At 33.8% G+C, this 18,785-nt stretch overlaps 1 protein-coding gene and 1 long non-coding RNA gene across 4 annotated transcripts in view; one reads left to right on the forward strand and one right to left on the reverse strand.

The window, feature by feature from the left end:
• Nucleotides 1–18,785, forward strand: part of LOC132703458 (disintegrin and metalloproteinase domain-containing protein 12) — a 51,751-nt gene that overhangs the window by 14,342 nt on the left and 18,624 nt on the right. The gene's annotated exons all lie outside the window — the stretch shown is intronic.
• Nucleotides 14,179–17,608, reverse strand: LOC132703797 (uncharacterized). 3 transcript variants are annotated; one of them, XR_009619151.1, is made up of 4 exons: nt 16,175–17,608; nt 14,931–15,181; nt 14,503–14,662; nt 14,179–14,436 (listed from the first exon to the last, which is right to left on the reverse strand). It is a non-coding gene; the product is annotated as an uncharacterized LOC132703797 (long non-coding RNA). The 3 variants fall into 3 exon arrangements; XR_009619150.1 differs by lacking the exon at nt 14,931–15,181; XR_009619149.1 differs by having other exon boundaries at nt 14,503–15,181.

The following is an 18,785-nucleotide window of genomic DNA, read 5'->3' on the forward strand; positions in this document are numbered from 1 at the left end:
AATCTGCATTTTCTATTCTTCTATTAAAACCGTTGTTAAATAAGTTGTTAAATACCTTATATCCAAAAGAACAACGTCAAGTCATTGATGATACTCTGCTTCTTTCTCTAGAAATTATGAATGAAGAACCAGTTCTTTATGAAAGTGGTTGCGATCAATTTCATTATCAAATTTTGGATAATAATATCACTATTTTCAGTTCATGCTGTCGGATTCCTTAACTATGAAAACTGAGGTTCGGATGACCGTAACAGTTTATTTCATTATTACGAAATTACGAAATTATTGTTTGAAAAGCGTAAACTCTCGCGTCATGATGTCCGATTGCAAAACAATAGGTTAAATTTCAAATTGTTGAAATTGAATTGACGTTGTACTGATTAATAAGAATTTCAGAAATGTATTAACAAAATGAATGAGGAAAACCCCCAATGCTACGCATTTTATTGAATAAAATAATTTCTGACGTGTACATTTGTAGGTTTCTAATCAATAAGTTGGCTCTGTAATCATTATGAGTTTGTCTCGTCTTTTGTCTGGACATAAAATATCCAAGTTAGACGATGCTACATTGTCCAAACAAAAGACAAGACGATATTTATTGATAAATACAATTCGCTACATTACTCGTTAACACCTAGAAAGAAAAACGGTCGACCTAATTGCGGCCGCTCAACTAATTTCGTAACAATCCGCTCTCCGTATCGGATATGAATGAGTATGAATCATCAGTACAAACCTACAAACTATGTAATATACCGGATGGCCCGTTTATTATGGGAAGGCACCTTATCCCAGCACTTCAGAAAAATATTAGAAAATTTTCAAAACAAAAGTTGATGTTTGAAATTTTTTATTACTGGCAGCTTTCCGTATAATATCCAATACTTTTACCGTTTCTGACATATTTTGATATTTATGAGAAAAGTTTGCAAGCATAAATATGTTTTCCGACTGAACGCCTGAAAGAAAGAAACGCTGCAAGCCTCTATTTTACATTTAGGGGTAGATTTTTTATAGGAGAGCATCTAATTTAGTGGTTTGTGTTGGTATTTCGAAAATAAATCAAAAATTAACATTAACTATTTACATAAGAAATTCGCATTAATAATTTTATCGCATTAAAGAAAGGGTTACTTTCGATGTTGCGTATTTCAAAAAGTCGTAAATCGAGAATTTTCTGTAAGTCTTATATATGATAAGAATAATTCATTATTTAATTATAATAATTATTTTATTAAAACATTTTGACATTCGCTACAATATATCCAGGTGAACAAGCAGTGTTAAACGAATAACAAAATTAAAAAAAAATGGTATCGTTAACGTAACGCAAATAGTTTTTTTAATATTCTTTACAGATTCCCATCCCGTAATAAATGAGCCACCTGGTACATATGGTGTTCAAAAAGAAATTTCTTTAACCAGACAATATCATATCGCAGATACATCTTTTGTCTGTAAATCTCTTCACTAGTCTGTGCTTGGGTTTTTGTAGCAAAGAAAAACATACCTGGCACTTCCTAGAATTTATATCATAAAGGCCACGGTTTCATGTACCTGTTGTTCCTTCATTTACTATATTTTTCCCAAGAGTACCTAAAAATTGTTAAACCCCTATAAATATAAACTTGTTTTCGGATTAGGACATAGGTAAGTAAACGAGAAATTAACTACAGGATATTTTGTAAGAAACATTGGAAATTATATCTATAAGTGCTTAAATTCCTTGACATAATACGCTAGTGGCAATTTTTGGACACGCAAAGTTAGTGTCGTGGTAATAATTACTTATTAATATTACGTATTTATTTGTGCTGAAGACCCACCGATAGTACCAGTAGTACTCTGCTTCTTTGTCAGATTGAAAATTAAAAAGCAACTTGTCTATAATCCAGCAAATCTTCGATTATATTATAACCATCACCTATTCCTGAAACTGACAGACATATACAAAACGAGGTAAGTGGAGGTCGCTGTTTAAAAAAAAAAGTGGGAAAGCCTGTAAACTATTAATTATCAAGCAAAGCGATACTAATTAAATGAATGAAAACTTTTACCACTGACATTAATTTTTAATTAAATATACGTATATTAGATAATACACTTCACGCGTTACTTTCCAATGAATTGCCAATGAAGTATGGCCTTGAAAATGGTCAATCGTCTATTAGAATGGGAATAGCACTATCGCTGTTTCCAACGCTTTGTTTTTGGGTGAAAACATTAGTACTTCATTCGAAGATCAATCTCGAAATTATTAGCCTGGAAATAAGTTCTATTTCACGGTCGACCTCGTTTTAAGTAACGTTAACTGAGTGGCGAAACTAATCGTAAAAATTGGGCCACCCTTTTTTATATTTACATCAATGTCCATAATGTGATACGTGGTTAATTGGCCCGATTGTTAATAATGTCGAAGATTCCTCTATATTAATTCATTAAGGATTTGCTTAATCGTATTTCGTTTTCATGTTGACATCCGCTAAAATCAATTAACACTTATTTTAATAATTAATTTTGATTTAAAAAAATGCAAAAATGGTTACAAGTCATTCGCTGTTGGCTTAGGCATGCGACCTGTCAAATAAAATGTCACAAAATTAGCCAATGTGTATTTTAAAAGACCTCTCATTTGTCCTGTATGAGTTAAGTTTACTCAGTGAAACAAATTTATTATTATATCGTAATGGTGCAAAAAGAAATATTAAAACAAAAAAATTACATTTTTATCAGCTTTGAAACTGCATGGGTTCCTAAGAACACAAACCGAAAAGCCCTGGATTGCATACCAAAATTTCGTTACTGGCTCTGAGTGAAACTGCTGTGTGCTTGTTATAACGACATTTTTAATTAGAACTTTTGGATTTCCAGTATTTTTACACAATTGTTTTACGGAGATGTGTAATACAGATCGATGCCATGTAATCTGATACGATTTTATATTTTTAAACCAAGAGGATGCTTCACGAACGAAAGTTAATAGTTATGGTTTAATATATCAAAGCAACTAAATATTTATAGAATTAATACTTGCTAAAACTGTAACCAACAGGGAGACACGGCCACATGGAATTTCATCGTCGGACACACTATATTGTGCCAAATGGCAAATAATGAAATATCGCCGAGAATTTGAAAGTCAGTTAATAATTCGTAAACTTTAACCCTACTTTTCGTCTATGTGCGTTCATATTTTTTATTTTCAAGAATCTGAATTGAACACTGCCAAATACTGAACTTTATAATTTAGGACATGGAGCAAAATCTGTAAGTTCCAGGACGGTACTATTTGTGGTTACAACTTATTTATTGGTGTTATAACAGCTGTTTGGGCATCACATTGCCTTTATCAAATCACAATATTGCAATCTTCCGACGTCTATAAATATAAAGGGGTGGTATCGAATTTTTAATTACAATTATTAGAGAGTTTTTAATTTAAATTCAGGTTTAGCCACGGGGTCCCTTCAAATTCAGTTGGTGATTAAATAATAAATATTTCTTACTGTTTTGCATTTTAAAATCTTCCTTAGCGCTCTCTACACAATCTACGGCTTGTTGGCAGTGTGATGATACTTTTTATCTTATGGTAGTAAACCAAAATAGTTGAGAGTTAAATTGAATAAATAGCCTGGGGTGGGGTATATAGAAAATATAAAAAATGAGTTCATTTTCTATTAAAGTGACTTACGAAGTGACTATGATTCTACAATCGAAATAAGTTCAGTTAAGAAAAATGTTTGTCGAGTAAAAGCTCAGGTAAATGTCATCCAATTTTCAGAAAAAGTACTGTTTATGGCAATGGTAAGTGCTGAATTGCTCCAGTTGTGAAATAATGTGTGATGTCCTTAATTCTAAATACATTTTTATACTCGGTAATACGTTAGGATAAAGGATCGCTTACTCGGCCCTTTGCCCTTTGTCGTACAACTTCAACTCGGATATTCTCTAGTTTCCTCTTTTGTTGATCCGCCATCACATTAGGTGCGTTAATTGGTAGCATTTTTCAGCATTTAATGAGTTAATAATTGGACAACAAATTTTTAAAAAATAACCACAAAATGCGCTCTACAAAAATATTGGTGACAATTGGTGACGTAAACTACTTAGTCTAACTGATAAATTTGAAAAGTTAAGATTAAAAGATACGTTCGAATGTCTCATTTTTGGTCCATTAAAATAATAGCATTTCGGATTTGCGGGACATGTGCATGTGCATGAATTGTATTGTGCCAAATAAAGCTGGACACGGAGTCAAAATGCTGACTAGTAGCTGACGTCGAAAAAACGATTTAATATGATAAGAAATGACACGTTTACAATTATTGCTCTCGCTACATAAATGGTTGCTTGCTACATGAGTTTTTATTCGTTAACACGTGGAAGCGCGGACTAATTTTAACTTCTCCATCAATTCGGCTTCTACCCGATACCAAGGAGTTGCTGCAACAAAATGTAGACCGAAATAGATCCTTGTTTAATTACCGAAGTGTGTTCCTTGTCATAATTCGGTATGAAGAAAGCAGCTCCGTATAAGTCATTACAAACATAAACAGTGCCGTGCGAATACGGTTGTTGTTAAAGAGCGTGTCTAAAATATATAATAATTTGAAGCTAAATTTATATATATGTATCTAAGGAAAAACTATAAAAGGCAACTACGTATACAACAAAAATGTATAAAATATCATTTTGCATTCCATAATGCTTGCGCAAAAAAACTATCTTCTAAAAGTTTCGGTTTCGGGATTTTGTTTAAATCATACATTATTTTTTACTTAAGCTTTAGTGCAGACAATTGTCGCTTAGGATGGAATTATTCGCTACTCCAATTGCTTTAATTATCTCTTGGTCTACCCGTCGAATCGACGTTCATGTTAATATCAGATATTAAGCAATTCGGGGTGTCTTGGGTATGCTGCAGAGAGCCGTTTGTCCTACCAAAGCCAGAAACTATGTACTTATGTATGCATAACTTACCCGATAATTCTATGTTACTACTTATTTATTATTGTTAATATTATTATAACATTTAAAATTGTTTTTACCACTTTTCATTAAAATAATAAAATATGAGTTATTGATTGAAATCTTGAATAATTTTTACTTTAGTTATTTAAATTTAGTCAACCGGCTCTTGACCCGCCATGTATATGCATTATCATAAAGCTGTCCATGAAACAGCAGGAAAAGCTTCGTCTCTATTTCAAGCGGGAAATGACCTATTTTCTTTGTATGTGTTTAATATGAAATATTGTATACATTATTTGTTTACAATTCGAAACGTGTTACAGATATATTTATACAAAAACCTACGCAAGACTACTCGAACAACAGTGTGCTTGACTAAATCAATAGATTCCTCAGTAAAACGATTATATGATTTGTGTTGGCGATTGATACTATTCGAACATAAATATCTGTCGCTGGTTTAAAGGGTTTTAATTACACAGGTCAATATTTTAATCACCTATTCTAAGTGCTGAAATAAAAAAAAAATGTTCCCATTTTATAGTTGTTCGTATTTGGAAATTCTGTAACAAATTTTGAAAATTGATTGACACATATAATTTGAAAGTTTAATTTGCTTTCACACACCTCGATTTGACCATTGACAACGTTTGGATACGGCAATATTTTCTCAAAAAAGAAATAAACTCTATACAAATAAAATGGCGCAAAGTGCAGGTTAGTAGGTGAAATGTAGAGGTATGTATGTATGTAGAGGTATCATTCCCATGTTACGAAAATATCTGGTACATCAATTTTTACCGTACCAGGACCTACCGCAAATACCTTAATGAAAATTTAAAAAAATCATTTTTGTAAATATACAGTGTGTCCCACTTGAAACCTGTACACCCTTGTAAAATCTTTGTTTATGGTTTCATTTGGATATATTTTTTTGTTGGATAAGTCTCTGGAAAGTGCACTAAAACCTTGTTTTGCTCATTGCTTCAACTTAAAGTCATGACCAACTGAGATAACAAAAGAGAGGGAAGAGTGAAGTACTGTTAGGGATTTGTTAAAAAAATAATTGGCAACGAATTCTAAATAATGTTTCAATACAGGGTATTTGAAATATCGTTTACGCTCCGCTTAAGGGTGTATATTATTGTAAATCTTTGATTACGGTTTTTGATTTTTTTTTGTTAGATAGATCTCTCAATAACGCTCTAAAACCTTATGTTTCTTATTACATCAACCTGAAGTCATGGATAACAGGAACTATTTTTTGATGTCAAATATCGAGAAGGGCTATTAGAGATTTCTTTAGGAATGAATGCGTCAATGAATTATTTAGGACTATATAAAACCTTGCTATACTATGCTCGAAACTACTACTCCTGTAGAATGTTTGTTTATGGCTCAATCTTGATAATTTTTTTTTTGTTGGATTGATTTCACTGAAAGACACTAACGAATGAACTAAACAGACTTTACAGTGCTGTATTTTTTTAATTAAAATTAAAGAAGCGAATATTCGACTGTTGCTAATTTATATTTTCATTTTGTTTACATTATATCTTTCGAGTAAGGCTTAAGCAAACTTCCTGAAAATTAATACAGTTAGGTTTTATATAGTCCTGAATAAAAATTCGTTGACACTTTATTCTTAAAGAAATCCCTAATAGCCCTTCTCGATATATGACATCAAAAGTTAGTCCTAGTTGGCTATAACTTTACGTTGACGTAAAAAGAAACATAAGGTTTTAGTGCGTTTTTATGAGATGCATCCAACAAAAAAAGCTATCAAAGTGAAACCCTAATCAAAGATTTTACAACGATGTACAGCCTTAAGCAGGGCGTAAACGATATTTCAAATACCTTGTGTTGAAACATTATACAAATTGGTTTAGTTGGCTTCTAAGTACTCCTGAATAAGCATTCCTTGCCCATTTATTTTTTTTTAATCCCTAATAGTACTTTTCTCTTCTCTATCTTTTGTTAAATAGTCCCAGTTGAAGCAATAAGCAAAACAAGGTTTTAGTGCATTTTTCAGAAATCTATCCAACAACAAAATTATCAAAATCGATCCATAAACAAAGATTTCACAACGGTGTACAGCTCTTAAGTGGGACACACTGTATATACATTTTTTTTAAACTCATACCAAACGGAATCAAATTGGCCTATAAGATAAGATAAACTTAATTTTTTTTCACCTTTTTTCAAAACTTCAAATTTCCTCCGTATATTTTAAAAATTAAGCAAGTCATGAAAATTTTGATAGTCATCTGTCATTTCATATAAAAGTATCAATGGTTTGCAAAAACGAAAGGCTCTATCTTCATAGCAATGGACATACCCCTCAGTCGTGAACAAAATGGGACACAGTGTACATAGTCTGATTTTAGATTTGTTCACTGGATGGTCGGCTTTTTTTCTTAACCAGTACAATACCAAGTCGTTTTCTTTCTTACTGCAAAACTCTTAGGGTGGTGAACCATTAAAGAAGAAATTTTAGGCTGATGCGGGGCGCATGATGCTGGCTGAACGAAAATAGTATTTTCTCTATGTTACTCGTGGTTCTAGCCAGGTCTGAAAGTGTAAAATGTATAAAATAAAATATATAAAATAAAATAGATTTGACTTTGCATTTGAAAAACGAAGGTGTGGACCCTAGTTCATACCTCCATTTTTAAGTATATTTTGACCTCAATTTCTAAACAACATTTAACACGTTTTTACCTAAATAAGTTCGAGCTGGAATGCATTGTAAACAGATGTTCTTATCGGAGATGAAGATAAATTTTATCTAAATATCAGTTTTTGGTGGGTAAATTCTACACCTAATAGTAATATTTTGTTATGGAAGATTTTCCGATTTGATGAAAACTTTTCCAAGCATCCTTTTTTGCGCAAAATTTTTAATGGTTTAAGTATAACATTACTTTTCCAAAAATTTAGCACACTTGATATTTGGCTCGAGCCTTCATAGAAAAAATAAAAGTTTTGAACTTGGGTAGCATGGACGACAGCAATGTAGCAAACAAAGCAAAAATCTATGAGGTCATACACCTATCTGGTACAATTTGGTTTGTATTTGAGCTTATTTAACATTCGTCAAGCGTTAGTTCTTGTGATGGCTTTAACTTTGGTGTTTTAGAATTTTTAGGATTTTGAACCACTGCTAATACAAACATATTTTCGAATTCTCTATTCTAATTTGATGTAAAGCTTTCTGGACTTTTTGTCTCAAACTGGTCATACTTAATTAGGTCGTGTTAAGTATTTTTTCTCTGGTCTAGTCGGGGCTTTGTGCCTCTGCATTTTCCTGATTTTTTGAAAACAAACTGTCATATCCCATTTATTGGAAATACTAAACACAACATACTCTACGTATGAGCAGTCAAAGTCACAATTTAATAATTATCAGTTCTGTAACATGGCCGCGGTCCACAGCAAGTAGGCTGTGCCAATGTGGCAAAACTCATTATTTCAAATATTGGGGCAAAATATTATAATTATATATTGCTGTAGTTTTGTTGCTATAGCTTTGGAAGTTGTTTTCGTTAGATCAGAAATATCTCTTTAAGAAATATTCTAATTGTAGAATTCTAATTGTAGAAAGAAATTTACCACCATACGTCTCAATATGTCAATATGCGGTTAGTCTGTGAAATGTAGAGACATGCGCGTAAAATCATTCCATTCTCTACGAAAATATCAATGCGCATCAATTTCTACCAACACTAACAATTTTATGAGTGATTTGCGGTCTGTGAGTCATGCGTTGTGCGGCAAACTTTTAACGAATTGGAGAATTTGCAACTGTGGTCTGCTTACGTAGTCCATCCTTTCATTCTGTTTTAATTCTTTGTAAATAATTCCAGTTTCAATTTCTATTAACTCACCAATGATTACACGAAAGTCACTACACTGGTTACAGTTTTGGTTAGTCATATCGAGACCTCTATAACGGGTTTGAAATTATCATGAACTTAAACAAAAGGGGCGATTTTTCGATGGTAACGATTTTCGTACAAAGTTATTTCGTTACGAATTAGTTATTATCCAGTCAGAATAAGTTGCAATATTTTATATTTTTCCTTAAAAAAATAATACCGACATGCGAAGGGGACGCCTTTGGCTGTCGGGGACATTAATTTTATTCAATTCTACTTTAACAATTCTGAACCTTGCGGTGGCGTTCGTGACACGTGGTCTGAATATTAACTAATTTTGGCACGAACGTCTGGTAGGCGTAGACTTAAGTTTCTCCTTTTAACGTCTCATTTCCTAATCTTATTCTTAATAAAAATCTTTTTATATGAAACTAACGTTTGTTCCTATTTCACTTTTAATCAATTTAAAGAAATTTGAATATTTTCGTGATTTTATATAAAACTAACAAAATCAGGTGGTTCGTGGGAAGGGTTAACGTGAATTTGATATTCATCTGTTTACCGTAAGACGGATGTTTTATAATGACCCATGATCGACAATGGCCCATAACTTACCACTCCCAAACAAAAGTATCTGAAGTTCAAAGGTATTTGCATACTACTTTTATTGTAAAAAGCAGTATTGAACTGTCAAATAATATAGAGAGTGCTTTTACCGTTAAAATGCGGCAAATAGCAAATGAGGTAGTGCTTGCCAAAAGGAAACATTTTTTTTTACTTTTTCAAAGATACTTCCACAGGCTACTGATGGTGAATGAAATTCAATCAATAATGAAATTCGATTTGAAACAACAAAAATCTTTAAAAAATCAAGACCTCCTAAATCCAATATTGCAAAGCCTGGACGCATTACCTTAAAATCTCTAAAATGAAAAGAAAGAAATGCTGCGATGGTCATGGACACAAATGAATATCAGGAAAAGATTCAAGATATTCTTACAGACGGATCATGTCGTCAACTTAAAAATGATCCTACGTCATCTATGGATAAAAACCTTATCTGTTATTACGGCTCTATCAGACTCCGTGAAAAAATCTGTCACCCATGACTCTAAAATTTCTCGTCTCTACGGACTCTCAAAGATCCACAAATCAGGATTACCCCTTCGACCTATTGTCAGCACCATTGGTACTCCAACATATTCTCTAGCAAAATATCTAGCTTCCGAATTAAAAACCCTTACAGAGAAAACTGATAGTTTCGTACTTAATTCCTTTCACTTAATTGAACAATTAAAAAGCATTACATTAGTAAAATTCGAGAATCTGGAACTAAACCTTTTCACCTTAATCGAAAAGTGCTTGTCTCGAACAAATTTTAGTTATAACGTTCAAATTTTTGAAAAAACGTCGGGAACAGCTATGGGTTTTCCACCATCACCAGTCATCACGAATATATTTTGTGGAAATCTTTGAGAAGAAAGCTCTCGACACCTTTCATCTAAAACCAAAATTATGTTAATAATTTAATAATTTAATAAATCTAATAATTTCCAGATTAAAGATATTAAGCGTTACACTTCACCACAACCTTCCAATAGCAATGAGGCCACTGTGATCCTTCCTTACATTCAAAATATTACTGACTACATAAAAAAATTTCTAAAGAACTATAACGTTAAAACCAGATTTACCACTAGTTCAAAAATCTCTCAACATCTTCGGTCCGTCAAAAATAAAATTCGACTTGAGAGAGGAGTTTACAACAATCCACGCCACATTGCCACAAAATGTTAAAGCCATAAATCACAATAAAACAGGTAAATCCTGAAAATCTATATAGAATAAATAACCCTATGTCCAGGGTGGATAAATAAGCGAGGTAAGCGGTTGTAACGCCGAAACCACGAATTATAGGGATTTGTGGTATTAAATTTTACAAGTAAAGTGACGAAAACAAAATGGTCTTTGTAGAATTCTACAACTTTTTGGTTCATCGCTTTTAATGGCAGGGGCATCAAATAAATGCAAAGCAGTGGTAAGATAAACTTTGCACTTATTTCCTATTGTGGTATTGTTACAGTTATTTTAATTGTTATTTTTATTATTTGTCATAATAACGCCTCTTTGAACGCGTGAAGTTATGGGTATGCGGTTTGAAGGTTTTTTTTGTTAAAAATTCGATCTGCTTTCCATTTCTGTTGAAACCATTGTATCAATCTATTTCAAATTTCAGAGATTCATTAAAGAAACCCTAAAAGGTATAGTTTTTTCTTAATAGGCATGGTTTCCTCAAATCTTTGTTATTTAAATTGTTTTTAGTAATTTCTTTTGGTCATTCCAGTTATAACATTTGTTAGCGCAAATCGCTAAAATTCGTTGTTTTGTTGCTTATTTGCCGCACTTTCTAGGTTGGTGTAACGGCAACTTGTTTCAAAAAAACTTGGTTTTTACTCTTTGTTTAGAGAAAAAGTTGTTCCGCTCATATCCGCTTCCAAACTGTATTAATACTTTTATTCAATCCTGAGAAAGGTTGTATTGGAAAAAACTTTTGGTAATTTGCGGTTTTGCTTGAAATATTAAAAAAAAAATGAATCAAGATAAACAACAACCTCATTTTTTCTTCTGGAATTGTTTGTACTTATGTTTTTTTTTCAACAATAATTAATTTTTCATATTCTTTGCAGTATTTTTTGTTACTACTACTAGTGACAGGTCTTTATTATCTACTGCCAGTAAAATAAAAGTGACATTTTTTTGAAAAAAAAGCCTTGAAAATGTTTTACCAAATTTTTATTGGAATTGTTGGCCAAGATTTCGTCCACATTCGTCTATGTGCGATACACATATGTCCAAACTTTAATACTTTGGTCGTTTATGGATAACCTGACTAAAGAAGCATTACAATTTACAGCGCTTGATTTATGATAATATTAATCTTTAGTGGTAAAAAGGTGTGGTGATTGGAAAATTGCCTACAGTTCCTGGGTAACCGCTGCGTCGCAATTAAAAGCCATCATTATTGTCGTTTTCACCATGCAAAAGTAGAAAACGCCTCGGTACTTAGAAATTTCTCGATACCAATTTATTAATGTGTTCAGACTGCAGTATATTATCCCATAATTTCATGCTGTTATTAAATAACTTTCAAAATAATCTACACTTGATCTGTGCAAATCGCACCACCTCGCTTTCATTTCCACATTTTTAGTGTGAATTCAGTTCACGACGAGTGTCCCTCAGTTAGTCTAATTTCCATGAATAATGTCGGAGCGCTTAAGTAATTATAAGAAGGAAAATTCAAATGAACGTGTGTCCCTGTCTAGTGATTGGGACAACCATATAACTACTAGAGACGGAGGCCCTTTATAATGATAATAATACTTGTGAAGCAATTATGAAAAAAAAATTCAGAAGGTCCATTCAGCATGTGAATGTGCTAGAGTTATAATTTCGTTTTTAACCAATGACCTTCACTTCACCAAAACTAACTAAACTAAACTAAACTAACCAACATGGTCGGTGATAGATCGTCAATAACTTGGAAAGCGGCATTTTTTATGGCAATATTTACCGTCCTGAGGGCATTCTATAATCTGATAGGGGACACCGCGGTCATCAAAACAAATGAGACGTACATATTTCGGATGTTTTCCTGCTCTAGCAGCGCATCTTTCTAATAACGAAGACAATGCTTGAAATGACGCATAATTGCATGCATAACAGCATGACAAGATGTGAAACGACTAGATGTTCCGCGAAATAACATATTACGCCCGATGCCTACGTTATTTAAATTTGATTTCTTGAATTGTGAAAGGAAAATATACTACAAAGAGATCAGCAATTCAATGATCAAACGAACTTACCTGGTAAGTGAAGTTCGATCGTAATTATATGTTACACCTCTTCGTAGAAATCAATATACGTAGTCCCCCTTCTAGTCGCTAGGTGGCACCACAGCTTTAAAGCAGAGCCAAAAAACTGTGGAATAACTTACCATGGACGGTATATTCGCCATCTATGGTCTTAACCTCATTCTATTTTAAAGCCCGTTTATAATAAATTTGCCAAAGGGCATTTTAGTACTGTTCAGAACAGTAAATTGGGCGGGAATGGGTGATTTCTACGAAGAGGTGTAACATATAATTACGATCGAACTTCACTTACCAGGTAAGTTCGTTTGATCATTGAATTATATGTTACACCTCTTCTATGAAATCAATATACGTAGACTTTCAAAGGCAACTCAGCAAATTTGTTATAAAACGATTTTATTCGGCTATATAAGGAAATCCAGGATGTTTATGAAAGCCTCGAGTACAAATACAAAATAAATGGCTATCCGAGAAAACAAACCTTCTGAAAAATTCTATGTCCCAAATGTGGCATTAACAAAAAGGCCTGCACTTGCTGTACAAATAGGTCTATCACCGTTTACTCATTACATTTAAAAAGCCTTGAGGGCAGCAACTATACCCAACAAAAGTAGATGAATAAAGATAACTTTAGAAGATAGTGGTGTCTACACTTTTATTTTTACTGTTCGCAGAACTCGACATGCCTCAACATCGTCTGCGTTTTGTAAAGGTGTTTCAATTGATATGATTGGAAAAACGGCAGATTGGTGAGAATGCTCTAAATGTTTAGAGCATTCTCACCAATCTGCCGTTTTTCCAATCATATCAATTGAAACACCTTTACAAAACGCAGACGATGTTGAGGCATGTCGAGTTCTGCGAACAGTAAAAATAAAAGTGTAGACACCACTATCTTCTAAAGTTATCTTTATTCATCTACTTTTGTTGGGTATAGTTGCTGCCCTCAAGGCTTTTTAAATGTAATGAGTAAACGAGATTCACTGCCTCTTAAAGCACTGGCCCTCTCAATAATATATTTGAAACCACACAAAGATTTACATCTTCATATTTATGCAAAATTAAAAAACAGGTCGAGTCTTATTTATAGCTGAAATCTTAATTTGATTCGTTATTCTAATTTCTAATCCATCTGGAAATGATTTTATGTTGACCAATTCTATAAGAGAGAGCGTTTGGACTCTATGTACAATCGTTAACTTCAGTAGGAGAAACTAATTTAATTGTTTTAATGACAGTTAATTGCTTTAATGACAAGTCATTAGAACGTAACCCTTTTACAAAGTCAGGGACATAACTAGGGCCCCAAGTGCTGTTATATCTTGGTTTACTTGGCCTTAGATTATAAACACCTTAAAAAACCTAGTTAGATTTGCATTGTTAAATAAATCTGATCCAAAAATAAGGCCGTGCTGCCTGAAAGAACTCAATGAGCCATAGGACTTGCCTTGTCTAAAATGAATAGTAAGGAAATCTAATACAGCCTAGGTGAGAAGTAATAACACTCCACTCCCCTCCTTTCGTAGAAGCTCCACCAAAGTTTAAATGCATGCAGGTATTAAATGCCTCAAGGTAGCGCTCTGAACAGATGATAGAAAAATATCCAGCAAATCTTCTGGAATGCTTGCCTGACAAAATCCCTGCAGCCAGGGTAAGGGATTTCCACAAAGGGTGACCTCTCCTGTCAAAAGAAGAAGGTAATTTGTCTGGAATTAGAAACAATAAATAACTACAACGCCTCCCATGAAAAAAAAAAAAAAAAAAAAGCAAACCAATGCTGGCTGTGCCCGTAAGGGATTACTGCGATCCCTGTAGCTCAATCAGCCTTGATTTTTCGTAAAACAAGTGGCAACAAGCAAAACGGGGGGAAAACATAGAAGAAACTGTCGCTCCAAAAAACAGTAAACGCGTCTTCATTAGATGCCTCCGGATCTGGAAATTAGGAAATAAACTTTCTGCATTTCTTACTTAGGCGAGAAGCAAACAGTTCGATTTATGGGAATCCAAATTTGCTTGTTATTTTAGCAAAAGCATTGTCCGAAAGGTACCATTCACCATCAAAATTCAAATTCGTGGGTTCCTTATGCGCTTCAAAATTATCGGAAGATCGAATGTAAGATGCTTTAACCCATAACCTCCTTTCTTCACACCAACCCCAAGGCGCCTCGAAATTTCGTTTAAAACAGGAAATTTTACTCACCCTATTCTATTTACATACAAAATAGCAGTTGTCTTATCAATCCTCAAAAGTGTCTCGCAGTTAGTCAAATACGAGGCGAAGCATTAGAGACCAAATGAGGCCGCAGTTAATTCTAGTGCATTAATATGAAACTGAGCTTCCCTAGGACTCCAAAGTCCTCTGGCACAATTCCCCAACCCAAAGGAGTACCATCTGAGAAAATCTCAAGTTTGTAACATTGCTGCCTTACAGGGCATTCAGGATTCTGTAAACTTTTTAGCCATCACATAAAATCCCTCCGTAAATTACAAGGAATTATCATCCAAATATCATAATTATCGACAGAGTCTTGAAGGGCTAGATATTTGATTCTCTCAAAAATTCTTAGTATATACCCAACTATAACAAACTGCTGGGCAAACTGAAAACTAGCACAGCACAAAGCTCGGCAAAGACTCTTATTTCGCAATGGTTCAAATTGCAAAACTTACTTACTCATCAGAAAAACAAGTGGTGGGATTCAAAAAAACAAAACCTAAAAATTTACGGGATTTCGAAGGATGTAAAACATTCTTATAATTAATAACATAACCCAACCTAATCAGTGTGTTGCAAGTTACTTGAACATTTTTTAAGGATAGCTATCACCAAATAGTAAAGTTATCTAAATAAACTATTGAGGGAAAAGCCTTGGCAGGGAGATAAGAAACCACAGATTTCATTAATTCTGTAAAGGCCCACGGGGCGGTGCATAAACCAAAGGGTAACACGTTAAACTGATAACAGAGAGCATCAAAATAAAATCTTAGAAAATTCTTTTGATTTTCAATTATTGGGACTAGAAAGTAAGCTTCTTTCAAGTCCAGAGTGGTCATCAAGGACTTCCTTGTGAAGAGTGTTTCTACTAATTTTCTGTCTTCCAGTTTAAAATGACAAGTGTCAATAAAAGCATTCAGTTACTTTAAATTTAAAACTAATCAAACCGAACCATCCAATTTTGAAACCAAAAAGATCTGTAAAATAAATTGATTCTTACAAGGTTCGCAAACTGCAATTGCACCTATCTCTAACAGGTGTTTGACCACATTACAAATTGAATCTTTTTCTTGTTGGGACCAAACAGGATCTGTCGTAATCAAGTCCTGTATAACTGGCCTCGCAAATGGAATTTTATATCCATCTAACCAAGGTAGAATCTGTGCATCTTGAGTTCTAGAGTTCCAAATGTCCCGAAACTCGTGCAATCTTTCAACAAAAGTACTTACTATTTTTTCCTGGGGACACAACTCCACCCCCTTTCCTCTCGAACCTTCCTGTATTCCCTCTTTTGAGGGTACAATGACTTTCACCCACTTCAGCCTTGCAACTTCCGGGAACGAAGTGGGACGGTCGAGTTTAAATTTGTATGCTATAAAAGCCTTGTTCCGGATGCACCCGACTTTAACTCGGCCACTAATCTGCAGCTAATCTGATTGATTTGAGCCTATCAGCCAAATCTTCTCCATATAAACAAGAGTGCAAAGAAGCATCAACGAGCACTTCCTTCATACAAGGCTGCATTTCATTTGAGACCAGCGAAAGGCTTAACGCGGCTGAACTTCTATATACTGAACCTAAATGGTGTATTTTGCTTAAAACAAATATTGCATTACTCAACATTTCGATGAGAAGTAAGTACTACTCATCCTTAACCGGTTTCAAAAGCAAGGTCAAGAGCGTCCTACCAACCACCATCAAAGCACCCCTTGTTGCAGTCAGTCTCTCATCCCTTTTCTTTCCACCTTTGTTGATGGCAGATTTCATCTGCACATTCAATTTAGGAGAGTTATTGAGCGGGCAATTCTTCGGCACAGGATATCAACGCAAAAGGTCACTGAGACAATCTTCGGACACACCGGATTTCAAAAAGGTATTAATCTGACTTGCCAAAATGTCATGACACATCAAACTTTGTGTTGGGACTATCGACCCCATAGCTTAAAGGCCATTTTGCTTTAAATCCGTCTCAAGGGGCTCAACAATGACATCAGAATTAATTGAAGGGCCTAAAAAATATACTTACGATGGAGTAAATGCATTCCAACAGCCATAAAAAATTGTTCATTATGTCCCAGTATCCCGGGCGCCTCATCCATAGCCGGACGAGCCAGAAAACTCTATTTTTTCGATGTCGAAAAAATATAAAACCATATGTATGGCCGACCCCCTCACAAAAGGATTGCTTCCAATTGTGAAACACTTACATACGACTGCTGTCGTATAAGTGGGAAAGATGGGGGGTCTTTCGAGTTCTGGGGATTCCGATCGGAACCCGGACGATGAAGAAATCGTCTCCCAATTGTAAGAAAATCTCGTTGATGGGAATCACGCCACTAGCGATTACGTAATCGCGGATGGAAAGATTTAATCTTTCGTCGTAGGTAGGTTCTTTCTTCATCCGATAAGGAATAACGTAAATCTCACTTGTACTTCTCCATTTAACTTCCAAAAACGCTGAAAAAAGCTGAAAACACCGACGCCGAATAAAAATGAACATGTGCCACCAAAGCACAAAAAGAGGAATGAGGTTAAGACCATAGATGGCGAATATACCGTCCATGGTAAGTTATTCCACAGTTTTTTGGCTCTGCTTTAAAGCTGTGGTGCCACCTAGCGACTAGAAGGGGGACTACGTATATTGATTTCATAGAAGAGGTGTAACATATAATGCTCACTTTTAGCGAACGTTATTAAAGTAGAATAAAACGTATTGTTGTATTGTGGTCCATTCTATACGCAATAAAAACGTAGGTCATTAGTTTTTTTGTTACTTTTTGAATTTTTTTGTTCAGAGTGCGTTTACTAGTACATATTATTAATTATGAAAATGGCTTATGCGCTTATAATACTAATTTTCTTTGCTGGTAACAATTTTTGATGTGTTACTTGTACGTGTGCCCACGCAAATTTTGTGTCCACTCCGGAAATCACTAAAGGTTGATAGATATGGAGTTTATAGCGAAGCAATACAAGACAAACTAAACGTGTTCCCTATGCGTCATATGCGGGTGTGATTAATTTCCTGCACAGCGTAAGTCATACTTGCTAATTGTAGGTTATTAAACTAATTATGGGCGTCACGAGTTAATTTCATTAATATGCTTCGAAATCTGTGTCTAACTTTTTCGTACCGTGCCTCTCCCCCCGTTAAAATGAATAGGATGGTATATCTAAAAATCATGATTAATTGAAAAATATACAACGTAAACTTTGTTGTAATAAACTGTTTAGTTGAATTTTAACTAAGTGAGAACTGTTTTTAATTTTCAACTCGTCTAGCGTATCTCCTGATTTTATCTGCACACCGCCGTTTGGGAACCACTGCCAATAAGCTTTCAATATTAATAATATAAAACTTTTTTTAACTATATATATAGGATGAGCTGTTTATCATGTGATGGCACTTGAACTCAGAACATTTTTTTTTTTGTTAAATAATTCTTTATTCAGTTAGACACTATATATATGAATTGAGGTAATTTTCAAACAAATTCTAACATTTTAACTGAATTTTGTAATAATAATCTAATATAATAGGTTCGAGTCTTACAAGAATTTAATTAAATTTATTTTTTCTCTCACTTTTCGCAGCAGTAGGTTGTATGTCTTATTGGAATTTTCTACATTATATAACTCTATGTCAGTGTAATTTCTTAAATTGTGTGAGTGTATTTCATTTGTTCATTGTTGTTTTGGTGTTGCTTTTAATTTTGTTCTGTATTATTTTAAACATGAATTTCAATATTATTTTTATTTTATTAGAGTTTGTTTTATTACATTACCCTAGACTGCAATAAGATATCTTATAACCGACAAGAAACACGCATTGTAAATGTT

This window comes from Cylas formicarius, unplaced genomic scaffold, assembly GCF_029955315.1.
Source record: "Cylas formicarius isolate icCylForm1 unplaced genomic scaffold, icCylForm1.1 PGA_scaffold_6__28_contigs__length_40554024, whole genome shotgun sequence".
Taxonomy (NCBI): domain Eukaryota; kingdom Metazoa; phylum Arthropoda; class Insecta; order Coleoptera; family Brentidae; genus Cylas; species Cylas formicarius.